General features: G+C 44.7%; 1 pseudogene; it reads left to right on the plus strand.

Moving 5' to 3' along the window:
* Positions 1-12,774, plus strand: part of LOC133345079 (zinc finger protein 385D-like) — a 122,697-nt pseudogene that overhangs the window by 57,924 nt on the left and 51,999 nt on the right.

Genomic DNA, 12,774 nt, shown 5'->3' on the forward strand with positions numbered 1-12,774 from the left:
GTGACCACTGGGAGCGACGTCACTTCCAGGCCCAGCGTGGGCCAACCCGGAGACGCCGCGTTATCAGCGCTGCAGTCCCTCACCGCCGGGTGACAGCTGTTTGCAACCTAGCAACGCCGCGTCATCAGCGCTGCGACCGGACAGTGAAGGCGCCATTCTTACTGTAACCAGCGCCGGGGCCGGCACATGAACCGACACGCTGGTCGCCGCCTTTGCTGCTCTGGCCAAAGGTTGGAGGTCGAGAGACCAGGCCCCTGACATTTCGTACATTTACGCGCTCCGGATTAATGATTTTTTGTTGACATTTTCTTCGTTGTCGTCGGGGAGTCGTGACTGTTGTTGGGTAAACTGTGTGGAGCTTCGCTCGTGAGTGTTGCAATGTGTGTGCGAAACTTTGCTTGTGATTGTTAACAATGTATGGGTTGTATTGAGCTTTGTTCGTGATTGTTAATGTATAGCTTGTGCTGTCATTGTTAACGATGTATATACTGTATGGGGCATTTATCTTCAGATGGTGACAATGGCCCAGCGGGTGTTGCGTGTTTAACACGAGAGTTGTGGTCCCGTCATGCTATGGCTGACGGCTTGACCTGACAGCCCGGAGATAGAGACACTCCGTGGCATGTCTAGCCTAGTGGGCTGTGTGCTCACATGGCTTTGAGAGTGTGGTCCCGTCATGCTATGGCTGACGGCTTGACCTGACAGCCCGGAGATTGAAACACTCCGTGGCATGTCTAGCCTAGTGGGCTGTGCGCTCACAGGGCTCGGAGAGTGTGGTCCCGTCATGGAATAGCTGACGGCTTGACCTGACGGCCCGGAGGTTGAGACCCTCCATGGTACGTCTGGAGCAGTAGGCTCGCCCTGACAGCCCGGAGATTGAAACACTCCGAGGCGCGTTGAAACAGTGGGCTGGAGATTCGTGGTGTTCAGGTGTAGTTGTCCCATTATGTTGGGACTGTATCCCTCAGTTGTTAGAGTGCATGTTGTGCAAGGAGTGAACAATGGGTCGTCTCAGATCGGTTGGTACAGCTATATGCTGCGATGCGAGTCTTGGAGAGAGATTGGGTCTCAGCTCGGTCGGTACAGCTATATGCTGCGATGCAAGTCTTGGAGGGAGGTTGGGTCTCAGATCGGTCAGTACAGCTATATGCTGCGATGCGAGTCTTGGAGAGAGATTGGGTCTCAGATCGGTCGGTACAGCTATATGCTGCGATGCAAGTCTTGGAGAGAGATTGGGTCTCAGATCGGTCGGTACAGCTATATGCTGCGATGCGAGTCTTGGAGAGAGACTGGGTTGATGTCCCCCCCGATATGGCCGACGTGCGCGGTTTTAGGATGGAGACGCCACGTTGGAAAGGCGGGGGGTGCAAACGGTTGACATGTAATGTCGGTGGTGGTCCTCATTGAGGGCTGCTGGGACGCAAGCACGGGTAGCCTTGGAGATGCGGTTCGCGCGTGCGGCCACCATTTATGGACAGGAGCAGGCAGATTTATTTTGTTTGTGTCATGTCAATTGTATATATATATTTTAAAATGTAGATACTGGAGCAGCCCTGAAGTGCGACTTCTTTGCCCAGTACATGGGTCGGCCCTGAAGTACGACTTCTCGACCCGGGACGTAGACAGACGTCCGGATAAGTGTGTGTAGAGGGGTGATAGACATGTTGGTCTTCGCCTTCTCTCCACCTGACGGATGGGAGGCTGGCAGAGTGGTGTGGATCCCTGCCATCCATGCGGTGGTTGTGTGATTTTGGTTCGATTACCGGTGTTGGTTGTGCATCCAACGCGTCGGAATCTGTATATTTGTTGTTGTTAATTCCCCGTTTTCTATGCGGATCCCGAGGAGGGCTAGGTGTGCCGCGGGTCGTTTGTTCACGTGTCATTGCTTCACCTTTTTGTTGATTGATGCTTGTATATAGTGTAAAATTGTACAGGTTGGTTATGGTATTTCTGGTTGCTTTCTTGTTCTCTTTTCTTTTCCTGTTGAGGCTCGCGTATTTTTTTTTCTCTCTCTCCCTTTCGTTAATTTAAACTTTCTAATTATTGACAGCCGGGACGGCTGGAGGCTACGTAGAGGGGGGTAATGTAGTGACATAAGAAGGTAGGGGCTGCTGGGGGCTCTGGGATCCCAGGCGAGTCCAGACGCTTAAGCCTCTGGGCGCCAGGGGCTGGGTTCCCAGGGGGTCCAGACGCTTTTAAGCCTCTGGGCGCCAGGCGTTGGGTTCCCAGGCGCTTAAGCCTTTTTGGCGCCGCCAACGGGGGGGGGGGGGGCTGTGTGTGCTCTGTGGGATGTCTGGTGGCGCACACGGCCCCACCCTTCGTTGGACCAGGCATGAAAGGAGAGCTCCCTGGACGATCAGGGCCCAGTTGTAACTCAAGACCCAAGACCCAAGACCCACGACCAGCCACCTGAAGACCCTGGGACGTTGTGAGAGCGAGTGCTGGGACTCTGGAACTCCCGACTCTACGACCTTGTGAGGGCGAGTTCCGGAGCGTAGCCAGAGTAGAGTATCTAGGCTGTGTAGCTAGGATGTGTACCTATGGCTGTAACAGAGTATCAGGACTGTTGGAGAGTTGGACTGTTGGAGTGTTGTATTGTAATAAAGAAGTTACCTCTACAAGTGTCTCCAGAACCCGTTACACTTGTGTACTATGTCAGTCTGAATCGACGCTCGCTTCTGTGAAGCTCAAGTGGAGGTGTATTTTTGGAAGCTTAATGCACAACAGTCATCTCCCCATCTTCATTGGGTTCCAATTAAATTTATAATAGAGCAATTAAATAAAGTGCTCATAATGTTGAAATGTTCACCTGTAGACATGCGAAGATGTATTGCTTCGTATACATGCAATCAAGCAAGATTCGTAGTGCACAATTTAATGTTATTATGTGGAGCATGCACTTGTTCAAAAATGTTACAAAAATCCGGCTGAAAACGTAGTACAGGTGGCAGACATTCAAGCCACATCAAATATTCACAATGTTACATTATATCTTAAAGACTAGCAGCTGTATTGGACTTTTTGCAGTTCATACTCTTTGGTATTTTCGGTAAAGTCAATTAGGTAAAAAATCAAATGAAATAAATGAAAACAAGTAAATTAAATCACGACGTTTCGGGCGCAACACAAGTGTCCTTCTTCAGGTGGGGACAACGTAGCGAAAGCACAACCGCTTAACTTTTTGCAGTTGTCTAATATTGCAAGGCTTTATTAATTCATGCATTTTGCTGTTGTGTCAGGATAGAATAATGAATATTATACACTGCAAAGTTGACGTCAAATGCATTCAGAATAGTTTGAAACTGCAGAAAGCTGATGACAATCTTCCCTGCGAGACTTTTTATGTCTCTGCTGATGCTGAGCCACGAAAATGTACGTAACGCAGCTATCTCTAATCACGCTTATAACTGCGCCAAGTGTCGACCACTTGGGTTCAACACAATCATCTTAATCAAGTACGTGACTATCCCCACACAATCGAACCACAAATAATGCCTTATATTAACGAAGCATTATAACTTGGCTTCGCGATCATTTTGCTGTCCTGATCCGGTCAAACGATTTCGCGCGTTCGACCGAGCGCCGTGATCATTTGCGCGTGTAATGCGAACTGAGACGATCGCAAGGCACGCCGCGGGCCAGACACCCTCACACCCGAGACGAGTGTGCTGCCGAGCTGCCCCTAGGCTCTCTGGCCCACAGGTTTAATTACAAAACGCGAGACCATCGTCCATTATTTATCGCAAACATTAGTCATCCCTTGTCAAGGGGCCGGGCTAGTCTGGAGTTTCCGCTCCATGTATTTTCACAACGCAGCCTGCACGGATGTCTAATTGATGTGCAAACATATAAAGAAGCAGCATTGAGCTCATAGAGAGGAGGCTCTTTTTGTAAGACATAGTTTTGGAAGCTGGCAAAGGTAGTGCTGTACTCACTGCTTTATTACTGCCAAAGTCTGTTTGCATTGTTTTTACTCTCAGGCACTTCCTGTGGTGGCCTGAGTCACTTTTATGCTGGAAGTTTGTTTTTACAAGAAGGAAGGGAATGTTTACACAGATGACCCTTTAAAGTGTATGATCTTGATAACAATGCATGCAGTGAAAATAGGAATTTGTAAGTAGTAGTTTATATCGAATGTAAAACTAAAAATGCAAACTATAGATACAACTAACCGCAAATGTATTGATGCTAATGTCATCATTCCATCATGTCACATTGTCTTGTGCAGGCAGTCTCCTTGTTACCCATACGTCTTGCTGTCAATAGTGCGACCTGAAAAGTCCCAATCCTTTAGATTAACGTAAATATCCTGTCTTTGCCGCATTTTTCAAAAATGTAATTCAGTTTTGCACATACTTTATGTTAAATAAATACTTCTCCAATGAAATGTGCATTTATTTAGTGGCTGTAATAATATTATCTTGCAGACATCAAACAATAGTTGCACTTAATTTGTGATTATTCAGATAATGATACGATTAAACTGTTATAAAATAATTATGCATCGATGAGAAGTGAACACACACGTTTACCACAGTCATTGGTGTCTTCTCATATCCAGTCAACACTGTGTGTTGACTGTGCTTCAGACCAAATGATGGCGATGCAATGGCCCATCACGCCGCCGAGCAGAGTGTGGCATTTAATAGTTTGGAATGCAATTACGATAGATAAAGGAACTCGCCTACAGCTTTTTGGCTTTGGACGCGATGATGTGCTGGCTGGCCTCAGGCCTGACTGGCGTTCGCTGATAATGTCAGCAACGGATTGTGGCCGAGTGTGACGTGACAAGCCTGCCAGCTTCGCTCGCCCCTGGCCTGAGGATTAACCATACAGCACCGAACGTGTATTTGTAGATTCAATGCGCTCAGATACCTTGCCTTTTTAACCTGCTCCCTTGCTGTCAGCTCAAAGTATTTATATGTATATGAATTTACAAAAAAGAATGGTTGCATAATAAAATTCCCCTTGGACTTTCCTGCGCCGGAGAATCTCAATGGGCGTCGAGTAATTTGCAATCATCTCAGAACACAAGATGCATTTGTGAGCTGTCGTCTAACTCCTCATCCTTTGCCCCAACCTTACTTCAAGATGATTTTGTTCCCTCTTCAAAACTATCCGTGGATCTTCAGTGAAATCAATTGCAATAGTTGCTTTTAAATAGTCCCAAACAGCTCTCTGAAGAGCATCTTGAAAACCGAAGTTGCCCCCTGTGTGTTTGAAGAGGCGATGGAAGCCACAGGTCGCAAGGTGAGCACTGCAAGATGGACGTAGCGTTTTATAAAATGTGAATGATAAGGAGGGGCAGGGTGCAGGGTTGAATCTTAAGGAATTGTGTAGGAAGTAACGTGGTCGGTATGTCTGCATCACAGATATCATCACCTACACCGTGCACTGACAAACAATAACCGTAATGTCACAGATGGTAGAGTGGAACAAACCCACCTTAATACATTTCAATGGAGGCTGAGAGTTCCTGGCTCCTTTTCTGATTCAAATCAAAGCTGAAATGCTTCCTTTGTTCAGAGCTTTTATGCTGATTTTATGGATGGCATCACGCCACATTTTCATCATGCCCGTATAGTCTTGTACACTTATGGTAAGTGTTTGTATCTGGTGGGTGCCTATTTATCAATTGCAGAAGACTGTTGCCATATTTTTTGTCAGTCCACTGCAGGCGATGATGTCTTAAGCGCTACCACTAAGTGCTGTGCCACGTTGATCCGTGTTTTGAGAAAGAATCATGGTTTTATCCACCATATCTAAACAAACTGAAGATATATCTTGTCCCATTCTGAGTGGAATAATTCCACAGATTGTGGCAGATGTGCATACAATCTCACGTGCAGTTCAAAGAAGAACTAGGTGAATAATTTTTCTTTCAAAAGTAGAAATGGAAACGGATGATGATTTTCATTGACCCAATGCACATATCTGCAGCTGTGCAAAATGCGTTGGCAGTGATTGCACGGCGCACGTGTTTTTACATAACTTGTGAATGAGCATAGCACAAGGAACATATTGTTCAGATTGTTTATGTCATTATTTAATCAAAATGTGACTGTCTGTAGTGAAAGTAAGCGCTTACTGGGCGTGCTTCTTTAAAGTCTAAAAATTATGTCTCTGAGCAAAACAATACCCACACTTTTTTTTTATCTGCCGCCTTGTGAGAATTTATTCCCTGGCAGTAGACTGTATGAAGTGAGATAGAGCTCTCAGTGGATATGAGCGCGGCTCCGTTGCTCATTATAGAAAGGAGACATTTTGACGTTTATTGTCGCCGTTACGGAGTAGTCTGTTCGCTGATATTACTCTTTGATACGTCTTTGCGGTCGTGTATTTTACATCCTTAAGGGTTGTAAGGGCAGGACTTCTTAGCATCGTATATTCCCAAACGTGTGACACTAGTGGGCGTAGTAGGGGTGCAATGGCTAGAACAGTGCATTGCGAACCCAGAGTTGATTTCAATTCTTCGAGGCGTGTTGTATCTAAACTGCTTCTGGGCACTTTTCAATATAAATTTGCACTGACCAGCATGATGAAGTATGGTCATACAACTCTGTTTGCTGATACAATGTGATGTCTTCATTCAGCAATAGACTCAGAAAGGGTTGTTCGTTATATTGTTCTTTTTAATTGAAAAACGAATGACTAGCCTTGTGTCTGCGTTAAATGTAAAATATCACGTTTTTTGACAGATCGGTAAAACATTTAACATTCATATTTGAAAGAGTTTCTTGTGAATGCACAAAGATAATGTTTGGCTTGTTTCACGTCTGTGAAATTTTCCGATGGTCTTTGTGGAAGAGTCTGGCAACACTTATCGTTCATTCTCAGTTTCGGGTAAACTTTTTTTTCACAGTTTGAAATGCATTCATGTCATTGATATTAAATGTTTCTTTAAATTATTGAACGTGTTTTAAACACATGTTCTTCTTTCAGCAATGGAAAAACATTGAGGCTGTTGGGTTATTCATATGGTCATATTTTGGAACAAAACAAAACTTGCAATAGTCTAAAGTTTGTATTGATAGTGAGTTTGAGGTAAGACTCAGTAATTTTTTTTTAAATATGCATTCTATGTAAAATATACTCAATTACATGTGTAAAGACAGTACAGGGAACTAGCGGCCACAGGGGGTAATGACAGGGGGATTAGCATGGGAAGAGACGAGGGGCCACAGGGGGTAATGACAGGTTAGTTGACGGACAGGGTGAACGATCTGGTGTCTACGGGAAGGATCGAGAATAGGGCTGTCGCCAAATGACAGAAGGGAACAAGTGTTGATCGGGGATCGAGAGCTATCGAGAAGATCCTATGCGTGACAACGCATAGGATAATATGAGTCGAGACAAGAGGCTCGAGGGCTGCTGAAGTTGGGGTCTTCGCCTGTTCAAGTGTTCGTGCCTTCAATAAAGACCATCACAAGAAACGTGTTCCCTGCGGTCGTTACATATATATAATGTATGGATTGGTAACCCCGCCGCGCACTAGAACAGGTTGGCATAGGATGCTGGAGGACTATTTCTGGTGGGCAGTAGAAGGCAGTGCAGTAAATTATATTGTTGAGCTGTAATTTCAATGATCCTACTTCAATGACCCCTGCTTTCACCAACCCACACTGACCGGCGTGGTGAAGTATGGTCAAATAACCCCCACAACCCACATAGTGTGGTGAAGCGATCATCCAGCAGTGGACTGAAAAATAATGTACACGTACATATGTACGCATATGTACATGTTCCAAAAAAATGCCAATAACAATCACACGTGTAAAGGCAATGATATGGACACAATCATGCTCGACAGAGTTTTATTCAATAGATATCCCCATATCAATTGATTGCAGTGATAATATTATAATACTAGATTAACCGTGATTGCAATACAGTGCTTGTAGATTAAATCTCAGAATCTAACCTGGTAGATGAAACAGGGCGAAAGCTACGCCTCATTTTGGGCTCAGGGACTGTCTGCATTGGATGGACAAGCAGCTTTACCCCAACGCGACTCATCCCCACCTACTCCTCCTCCTCACCCCCACCCCTCACCACACGCCGGCTTGTCATGCGGGATCGTGGGTGGGATGCGGGGCTTGCCGATCGGACCAGTCGCTGCTCCACGATTGGAAAAGGCGCTCTTGCAGTGGGCAGCAGTGACAGCACTCTGATTGGGCGTCTAGAATTCTAGCAGTCGTGTCGTGCATGGATGCGTGTGCGTGCGGCTCTCACATCAGATCACGCAGGAGACGGTTGCCCCGTTCCGGCCGCTCTGAGTCTTGCAATCAGGAATTCCGTGAAGTGGAGTCTCGTGCAGCGGAGGGAGCGGTGGACACTGCGTTTGTTTTGTCAAGGAATCATCATCGGTTCTAGATTTGAAGCTTTCGTGACTGCAAGGATTCATATTCTTAGGTTTTTTCGGTAAAGTCACGTAGGTAAAATAATTAAAATTAATAAAAGTAAAATAAATAAAAATCACGACGTTTCGGAGGCAACACAAGCTTCCGTCTTCAGGTGGAACCGTCACAGCACGATCGCTGTATCAAGTAATCATCATCGGCTTTCTGCGAGCGCTTGCCAGTGGGATTTGTAATCCTTCTCAAAGGGACGTTGTTTTTATAAGCATCCATCAGAGAGGGGTAAGGATGTTTTTGGTTTATGCACTCTGGTCCGGCTGCACCTGGTATTGACCGCATTAATTGTGACGGAATCTGTCCTATTAGGAGCATTATGTGTATGTGGAACGGCAGTAAATAACGTACAGCATGATGGTAAAGTGTGTCATAGACATCCCTTTATACTCCGTGTACTTTTTTGGTGACCTTTCGATGGCACACACCTGATTTTTAGGTGACTGAACTGTCCATATTTAGAAATTAAACATATGACATTTAACCAATATATCTAGAATTGTGTATCTATTTAAAACAAATGCAAATTACACTAATACTCTATCTTGAGCTTTGGTGTAAAAAGGGAATTGTTTTGTTATAGTTATAAATATCGAAAAATAATGCTGTTTGCAAAATCGAACTAGTCACGTGAAAAGTGTCACCTTGGAATAGATTTAAATAATCACATTTCGTTATGATTCGTAAATATGTTTTACTACTTGGGGTCATTAAGCTTTTGAATTAATTACTATAATTCCACGCTCGATACAATATACATGGAAAACATCCACCAATGTTAAAATTGCGCATGTTATCAATGTTTTCATGTTCCGAGTCAACGCTTAAAATAGCAGTGGACAATTATTTCTGAGAATTAACCAAACCAGAATTGGATCAAATAAGCTGCATGTGCTTGCCGAAATTTTAGAATACAGTTTTAGAAATTCCAGAGCTGCCGCAGTACGTGCTAGAACATGTTTTCATTATCAAGCCTTCGGCAGATAATACGCTGTTTCAGTGAGACTTTGTGTGGAAAAAGGGCTTTTTGTCAATACCTTCCCTGTTTTCCAAACTGCTCTCCTAAGCTTTATCAACTTGGCTAGGTGCACGGCATGAATGTGTAGATAATGCACGTCGATTAAATAAATAGAAATTGATTTTAGCGAGGGATGTAGCATTAATGTAATGGGGGAAAGGCAGAAATTAAAGATTCTGTGAAGAGCTCTAATTTATATTAATTTATGTAATTATTTAGGGGTGTGGTTAATTGCTAATTCAATTACGTACTCCGTATTACATGGGTGATTTTATCGTCTTGAAAATTGATCAGAATTGAGTTCAATGTCATTGGTAATACAGTAGTTTGTCAAGAAAAGTGTGTTTAAACACCTTGATCTGATGGTTAATAAAAAGATTATACTGGGTAGCACTCTTTGAGGAAGTCAACAGTAGTTGTCCTAAGGATGGACTCTCCCCGAGCGTAAGATTGTGGTATTTTCACAACTGGCTCAGGGTTGTAAACAGTGTATGATTGTCACCTCAACGGTCATTTTAGCAGGAAATCACTTTGACATTTGACTTTGAATGAGCGCTAATTCAAATGTTGTTTCAGGAGAGGAGACCCCTTCTCTTGCGAACTGACTCTGTATCTATGTGTGTGTGCACGTGCTTGTCTTCATTGTAAAGGTGACGAGGGCAGCCCCAGCGGCAGCTGTGTTCCATCGCGCCTGGACGAGCATCTGTGCCAAGCCGCGCCAGCTCAGATCGCGTCTCCGGCAGACATGGATGGGAAGCCCTTTGTGTCCTTCCCTATTGGTGCCACAGGCACCATGGGCCTCTTCCCCAACTTCAGTACTGTGAGTAACATACATACACACAATCGCATGCTTAAAAGACAACCCTCCAACCCCCCCCCCCCCCCCATAACCTTATAGACTCTTGGGGCAATAGCAGATCGCGAGCAACTCTGAAGGCTGGCACGACATACCAGGGGGTGCTGTAGCCAGCACCAAGCACGACCGCCTTTGTATCTCCAGTTCTGATTGTGACACACTACACCAGGTACTTAAGGGGAAGCCCAGAACCAGTTCTGATATCACTCGCCACTGATTTAGACATGGTCGGAAATGGAACCCAGGTAGTCCGGGTTCAAAGTGCAGTGCGCTCAGCACTATTTTACCACTCCCCACACGTGCATGCATACACACATGCAAGGACACATTTGCAAGGACATAGGCGGACAAGCAGATTGGCAGATGGGAAAATTGGTGAGCCAGTGGACAAGAACAAGCTGATGGAGAATAAAAATAATTGACAAAAAAAATTACTCTGTGCTATTATTTATTTTTAAACAACCTGAAGTTCATGGCTGTCAGGTTGGCTTTTAGCAGTCACTATCTTGCACCTGCACTAGGAGCAGGGAATGAGGCTTGAATAACCCAACCGGCAATGGATACCCATTGTAGTTTATATGCATTTGTAGTGACACAGCACCGACTGCTGTCCAGCAGCGGCAACTGCGGTGGACAGTTAGCGCACACGCCATCGAGCATATACACGAGTGTGCCAGCAGGGTGGAGGAACTGAGGTAAGGGTCACGGAAGACCTCATAGGGAGGCCCCTGGAACCCTCTAGTGGGTTTGAGAAGGGAGGCGCAGCTAGGGCAGAGCCAGGCTGCGCCGAGTAGAATAAAAACAGTGGAAAGCGAGAGCTCCGGGTTGCCGGTTCTGGGAGTGGACTCGTCTCGCTGTCGCTGTCGTCTTCGCTGCCATCGTCGCTACCGCCTTCGCCCCATAATTGCGCGGCCGGCCAGTAGTTGGCTGTCTCGGTCGACGCCGTCGGTTCAACGCGGTCAGGGTTGTGTCTAGGCTGGGCTGTACGGCAGCGGGGTCGAGAGAGGGGAGGCCGGAGTTGGTGTAACGGAAATGAAGAGAGACGGTGCCTCCTACAACTACCTTGTCTCCAACTGAGTGTGTGCGCTACACACACACCGAGGAGGACACTACACATTCATTATCCCCCCCACTTCGCATGTGAAGGTCTCACAGGTGATGTCATCACATCTATCCCTCTATTTAAGGAACGAAACAGGAGGATTTCTCCACAAATATGGCTGTCACCTGATGAAGCTAGTTGTAATTACTGGCAAAACGTCGTACTCAAATTGTAAAAGTTGTGGATTTGCTTTCCAACACACCGTACTAATAACAAATTGGCATGTTTTGTTTACGTGACAAACCTTTGTAATCGGCTGTGTCGGTTGGTGGCGGGTTTAACACCACATTTATATTTCTGCGATCTAACCCAAAAAACCTATATTATGGAGGCTTGGGCTATGCTGGTGACTAAATTGTACAAAAAGTCTGTCTGCTGCTGTGCTCTGCTTTCGTGATAATTTTTGTATCACCTCTGAGTTGGCTGATTTTAGCCTATTTGGCCACTGGTATTGATTTTAACAAATAATCTCAGAATAATGTTGATTGACTTACTGTACGCGGTGGCGAGATGTTAACTACCTTGCCTGGTATACAGGAAGTACTGGGTTCAACCCTGACTCTGATACCTGTATATTTAGAGTTTGCATGTTCTCCCCATGATCGCATGGATTTTTCTCCAGCTCCTCTAGTTTTTCTCTCCACATTTAGAAACATGCGTTTTACAGTATTTGGCTGCTATAAATTTCCACGCGATAAGCCACTTCATTTGTGGCCAGGTCGCTTCTGGAAAAGCGCTATATTGATCAGTGGGCCTTACCTGTTAAAATAAAAAAAATAGTTTAGTTTAGTTTAATGACTCTCAATTGTAACGTTTTGTGGCTTAAGTATGCTGTAATTTTCCAAACATACTGAGCAGGACCCTTTTATGAAGTAGTTTTGATGCCCAGTTGAGGCTTTTCTATAGATATATAGAAACAAACTATTATTCACGCATCTCTCTGGCAGCTATCTCTCTGCAATGAAGAGGGGCCATTGCCCGAAATATCACCCATTATATATTTCTTCCTTATAGAGGGAAGTGCTATTGACAGATGTATTGCATTTTTTTGTCATTTTGCACAATGTGTCGATTTAACATATGTATATATATACAAATCTATATTGATTATAAACAACTGAGAATATGGCTGTATTTAGATAATTGTGTTGTTTGTTTCTATGAAATATAAATGCACGCTTTAGTTACCAGCACAATCTCTGGGCAATTCACGTTGCATGCCAGACTGTGCTAGTGTACGTTATCAAAATTAAACACAGATCAGTTGATTAAGGTGCTGTGCTCTGAAATGTATGTTGGGTGTTATAACTCGTTTAAATATATTGCACGATGAAAGATGTCATCTAGCCTCCATGGAAATACCACGTGAAGAACAGAACAATAGACT

The sequence above is a fragment of the Lethenteron reissneri genome, chromosome 21 (genome assembly GCF_015708825.2).
Source record: "Lethenteron reissneri isolate LAM-NWPU_2019-01 chromosome 21, ASM1570882v1, whole genome shotgun sequence".
Taxonomy (NCBI): Eukaryota; Metazoa; Chordata; class Hyperoartia; order Petromyzontiformes; family Petromyzontidae; genus Lethenteron; species Lethenteron reissneri.